Genomic DNA, 6,567 nt, shown 5'->3' with positions numbered 1-6,567 from the left:
GGGTGCAGGTTCAATCCCTGGCCTCGCTCAGTGGATTAAGGATCCAGCGTTGCCATGAGCTGTTGTATAGGTCGCAGACCTGGCAGATCTGAGGCTGTGGCTGTGGCATAGGCTGGCAGCTGCAGCTTCAGGTCGACCCCTAGCCTGGGAACCTTCACATGCCACTGGTGCAGCCCTAAAAAGCAAAATAAATAAATAAATAAAATAAAAATAATTTGGGCTTCTTTTATACTAAAGGGAAGAGGGTGTGGCTGGTGGTTGCAGACTTCTTGGTGCCAGCCAGACCCCAGAAGGAATGTGATAATCCTTTCTTCTTGAAGCTGTCCATGTAGGTCTGGTCACAGTGTTCCTGTACACCTTCAAAAAGACAATGTTATTTTCTGTTCTACAATTTTTTATCTCTATATGCATGATTTACAACTTTTTTTTATATAAACTGTTATGGCTCTAAAGGTCAAGTCTAGGAGGCAGAGCTTTGAGAAAAGGCTATTATGTATATTTCAGGCTATAGGTAACATTCTCATAAAGAAAGGTACAGAGCCAGCATGACCAAGCACAGGCAACAGAGCACAAAGGTTAGAGCTCAAGAAACAGATCCAATACAGAATCAGGTTTGTTCTTCTCTGTTATGTGAAGACATCCCAACCTCACTCTTTTGAGGAGCTTGCTTATTCCATGTAAAGTTTTCTTGACCATCTTTATACTGGTAATTCCAGTTCTATATCTGTATTCCACCTAGATGTCCCCTGAATCCCAGACTGTTATAGCCAGTACTCACCGAATACCTTCATTGGGATATCCAAAATGGAACCGACCATTTGGCCCCACCTGCCCTTATTTTCCCTCAGTTAATGGCACCACTCTTCTTCCACCTGGTCACTCAAGCCAGAATCCAGAATTTGGTCTAGATCTTCTCTCTCCTTCCCTCCCACACACCACCAATATCACAGGGGACCACTCCTGGGAGCAATTTTGAATCAGGGTCCAATCAGGAGAGATAAGCCACTAAGTAATAAGAACAGAGAAAGTTCAATATAAAGATATTTGGGGAGAGGGCCTAGACTCTAAAAGGAGACACTGTAATTAACCTTGGGGCCAGACTCCCCTAAGCTGCGGGAGTTAAGCCTCAGAGTGTACTCCCAAGTGGGCATATTATTTACTCCTGTATATATCTCCCTTACCAAGACACACAGTTTTTACAGTCATTTTTTTAACTCTCTTTTCCTCTTATCCTCATATTCCCATTATTAAGGCCAGTCAGGCCTATTCTTCCAGCACTATTCTCCCACCCACTGTTTACTCTCCATTCTTGCTGCCATGGGAGACCAGTCCTCCTCACCTCATAGTTACATTCTGCATGGCCACTCATTCAACAGCCTGACCCTGTGCAAGGTGCTGAAGCTCACAGACATGAACTGATACACAAGCCCACCAGTGGAACCTCCAAGACAATCTTTTTGGCTGTCAGCAAGTCAGCCCCCCCAGCACTTATGAAGGATCACTGTTGCCTTCCCAATGAAATCTAAGTTCATACTTTTCTTTCTTCAGTTCACTCACCAAGTGTTACTGAAAGTTACTATGTGCCAGGTACTGGTACTAGGAATAAAGAGGTGAACAAACTGGCCATGGGCCCTGACCTCAAGGAACTTAGTCTAATGGGGAAGACAGACACAAAAGCCAAAAATCACAGAAATAATTATATAATTACTATTGTTTAATTACAATTATTATGAATGAGGGGTGCTTATAAGAGTGTATAAACAAGCGATCTAATCTAATCTAAACCAGGAAGTAAGACAAGACCTGAGATCTGAGTAGGAGCCCAGGTTTAGGTGTGTCTTGGGAGAAGTGGTGGTTATTAAATGTTCCAGGAAGAGGGAATAGCTCATTCAAAGGTCCAGGGTTGAGGAGACATGGAATGTGAGAAACTGTGTGCCTAAAGCATAGCGAACAAGATGGAAAGTGGCAGTTCAGGATAAAAAATGCAGAGAATTGCAGATTGAGTTCAGGTTTTTGGACTTTGTCCTAAAATTTATAAGAAGGCATTGATGGTTTCAAAGTATGGGATACCATGACCTGACTTGCTTTTTTTCCTTCTCAACACATTATGAAAATGTTCAAACACAGTGGAGAGAATTGTACAATGAACACCCATACTGTTAACTCACATAAATTTTTACAATTAACATTTTGCTCCTGACTTTTAAATTATATCAGCGACAATTATGCAGATGTGAAAAAGGAGGAAATAAATTTAATTTCTTCATCCTAAGGGGGATACAAAAAAGTTTAGAAATGGTATAGCCTAGTCAATAAAATGATTAGAAATATCAAATGCACAAAAGCACAAGGGATCATTGCAAAATTCCAAACACAATTATAGGGAGAAAATGTACTAGAGTTGTTTTCTCAGTTACACCCTATATCATTTCATTTTTGTGAACTCCAGCTCCAAGGTAATATTTTGAATCTTTTTATACATTGATAAGAAAATTCAATGGGGGAAAGAACAGTCTTCCTAACAAATGGTGCCGGGACAACTGGACAGCCACATGCAAAAGAAGGAGGTTGGACCCTTATACCATATACAAAATTAACTTTAAGTGGATTAGAGACCTAAATTTAAGAGCTAAAACTAAAAAACTCTTAGAATAAAACATAGGTGTAAATCTTCATGACCCTGGATTAGGCAATGATTTCTTGGATAGGATAATAAAAGCACAAGAATTAAAAAAAAAAACTTCACAAAAATTAAAAACATTTATGCTTTAATTAAGCAAAAAAGAAAAGATAACCTGCAGAATGGGAGAGAATATTTGAAAATCATGTATCTGGTAAGAGGGTGTAATAGCTTTATGCACCTTTGCAACCCAACAACAACAAAAAAGAAACAAATTTTATTTTATTTTTTTGTCTTTTGTCCTTTTCAGGGCCTCATCCACAGCATATGGAGGTTCCCAGGCTAGGGGTCCAATTGGAGCTATTGCTGCCGGCCTACACCACAGCCACAGCAATGCCAGATCCGAGCCGAGTCTGTGACCACAGCTCACAGCAACGCCAGAGCCTTAACCCAGTGAACAAGACCAGGGATCGAACCGGCAACCTCATGGTTCCTAGCTGGATTCATTTCCACTGCACCACAGCAGGAACTCCAAAAGAAACAAATTTTAAAATGAGCAAAATATCCAAATAGAATCTATCTCTTCTATTGATAGATCTGAATAATCTCTTCTCCACAGAAGATATATAAATGTCCAATAAGCACATAAAAAGATGCTCAACATAACTAGCCCTTAGGGAAATTCGAATCAAAACCACAGTGAGATACACTTCACACCCAACACAATGGCTAGAAGACTAGTGTCAGTGAGGATGTGGGGAAACAAACACTCACACATTAGCAGCATGAAGGAAACGCTTTGCAAGTCCCTCAAAAATTTAAACAGAGTTTCCAAATGATTTAGCAATTTCACTCCTAGATGTATATCTGAAAGGAGTTCCCAGCTTGGCTCAGCAGAAACAAATCTGACTAGTACCCATGAGGATGCAGGTTGGATCCCTGGCCTTGCTCAGTGGGTTAAGGATCCGGCGTTGTCATGAGCTGTAGGGTGGATCACAGACGTGGTTCAGATCCCAAGTTGCTGTGGCTGTGGTGTAGGCCGGCAGCTATAGCTCTGATTTGAACCCTAGCCTGGGAACATCCATATGCTGGGGGTGAGGCCCTAAAAAAGACACAAAGAAGGAGTTCCCATCGTGGCGCAGTGGAAACGAATCCAACTAGGAACCACAAGGTTACAGGTTCGATCCCTGGCCTTGCTCAGTAGGTTAAAGACCCGGTGTTGCTGTGAGCTGAGGTGTAGCTCAAATATCAATGTTTAAAGAGGAAAAAACTCCAAAAACACTTCAGTTTCTAAGATAATTTGCACTTCACCAGATAAGTGAGTTGATGAAGCCCTGATAAATGGTGGCCAGAGGAATGAAAGATCATTCCCCTGGCCACCATTTATCAGGGGGAGGGGGAAGAAAGATCAATTTTAAAAATTATATATATATATATATATGTATATATATATATATATATGGCGTTCCCACCATGGTTAAGAATCCAACTCCAGCAGCTCAGGTGGCTGGGAGATGAGGGTTTGATCCCCAGCTCTATGCAGTGGGTTAAAGGATCCAGTATTGCTGTAGATGCATAGGTTGCAGCTGTGGCTTGGATTCAGTCCCTGGCCTAGGAATTTCCATATGCTAAGAGTGTGGCCATTAAAAAAAATAGGGAATAGAATTGATGAGATATGTTAACTAACTAAATGAGGGAAAAAGAAGAAATTTTAGCAGAATGGTTCAGAAGGCAAAGGAAGAACAGATACTTAAAATGATTATTTTAATTTTGGAAGTTCATTTTTATAAAAATCTGAAGTATCCAGGTAAACATTCCAGTGAGCAACTAGAATTTAAGCATAGAACTGGAGGAGGGGGAGTGTTCAAACTATAAATACAGATTTGGAAACCATAATCATACAGGTCCCTGACTAAAACCATGAAAGCAGATGAGGCTGGAGAGTATATAAAAAGAGAGGATAGTTGTCACCTTGAGTCATCACCAAATCTCTGGGCCTCAAGTACTGATGCTGTTCCAGGTGACTATTTTAAACCAAGTAAGAATCAAATTGCCAATTCTTATAACTCAGTAATAAAAACAGTAACAATAGGCAAGGTATCTGAATAAAATTTCCCTAAAGATCTATAAATGGCCAATAAGCACATGAAAAGATGTTCAACATCATTATTAGGAATAAGCAAAGCAAAACCACAATGGCATACCACTTCACATTCACTAGGGTGGCTATAATTAAATGGCAGTTCCTCAAAAAGTTAAACCAGAGTTACCATACAATCCAGCAATTCCATTACTAGGTATTTTCCCAGAAGAGTTGGAAACAAACCTTCAGACAAAAACTTGTACATGAATGTTCATAGCATCATTATTCATAACAGCTAAAAAGCAGAAACCACCCAAAAGTCTACCAACTGATGAACAGATAAATGTGATACATCTATACAATGGAATAAAATACAAAAAGAAATGAAATACTACAAAAATGAATGAAATCAGCCATACGAAAAGGAATGAAGTACTGATACATGCTACTGCATGGATGAACATTGAAAACTTTACCCTAAGTTAAAGAAAACAGTTACAAAGGACTTCATATTACACATATGATTCCATTGATAGGAAATGTCCATAAAAGGGAAAACTTTAGACAAAGTACAGTTTTACATTCCTTAGAGCTGGGAGGGTTATGGGTGGGGGGAGGAGGGGGAGAGGAGGTTGGGGAGAAGATAAACAATATCTATTAATGACAGGATTCTTATGCAGGGTGATGGAAATGTTTTAATATTGTGATGGTATGGAGTTCCTGTTGTGGCTCAGTGGTTAACGAACCCAACTAGTATCCATGAGGATGCCAGTTTGATCCCCAGCCTTGCTCAGTGGGTTAAGGATCCTGCATTGCTGCGAGTTGTGGTGTAGGTTGCAGACACAGCTCAGATCTGGCTGTGGCTGTCCATAGCCTGGGAACTTCCATATGCTGCGGGTGTGGCCCTTAAAAAAAATAAAATTGTGATGGTTGCAATTCTATAAATATAAAAACCGCTTGAATTGTACATTTTATTTTTTTGGCTGTGCCTGTGGCATGCAGAACTTCCCTGGCCAGGGATTGAACACTCACCACAGCAGCTACCCAAGCTACTGCAGTGACCCCACCAGATCTTTAACCCACTGCCCCACAGAAGAACTCCAATTTGTATACTTTAAATGGGAGTATTGCATGGTATGTGAATTATATCTCAAGAGAACTGTTTTTAAAAATCAAGTGGCCCTTTACAGATATCGAAGTACCTCACCAGCCAAGTACCACACTTTTTTAAGGAGGACAACAGGGACAGAGGGATGGCTGAACGTCCAAGTTTGGACTCTTCCCACTATATCATGCTGTTGAGATTTGGCATAATTAAACTCCTTGTGACACCACTATAGTTATACATTTCTCTAATGTTTGAAATCATAGTTTGCAAATCTGTGTTTAACAGTTCTCCCTAATTACACCACTAACTCCTTTAGGTTAGAGACTGTGCCTGGTTTCAGTGCATCAAGATCTGGTAGAGTACTTGCTACTTAACAGATGCTCAAATGAAGGTTTTTCAGGCAGGAAAGACCCACAACTGAAGTTATATATATAAGAGCAAAGCAAAGCATGGAACCTACCATAGGGCTATCCGCCCTCTCCAATCACAGGAAAACACAAAAATGAGGAATAAAGTGAAAGAAAGGAAATAAAGACGGGCGAAATGTTGGGCATCTCCTCCCTTCCCCACCCTCCACGACGGCTGGAAAGTTCCAGAAGGGAGTCAGGCGTGGCCGATGACGTCACTACGGCCCTTGGAGACCACCACTGAGGACAACTCGCGCTCTCACTTTCCCGCCTCTAAGAAACCCCGAGTTGGGAGTTAGCGCGGTTTGAGGGGCGGGGTTACGTCACGTCCGGTTCGGGACGCGCCACT

This window comes from Sus scrofa, chromosome 13 (genome assembly GCF_054392235.1).
Source record: "Sus scrofa isolate SSC_HxYL_T2T_F1_AM1 chromosome 13, Sscrofa_HxYL_maternal_Yorkshire_Landrace_v2.0, whole genome shotgun sequence".
Lineage (NCBI taxonomy): Eukaryota > Metazoa > Chordata > Mammalia > Artiodactyla > Suidae > Sus > Sus scrofa.
This window is presented reverse-complemented; position numbering follows the sequence as displayed.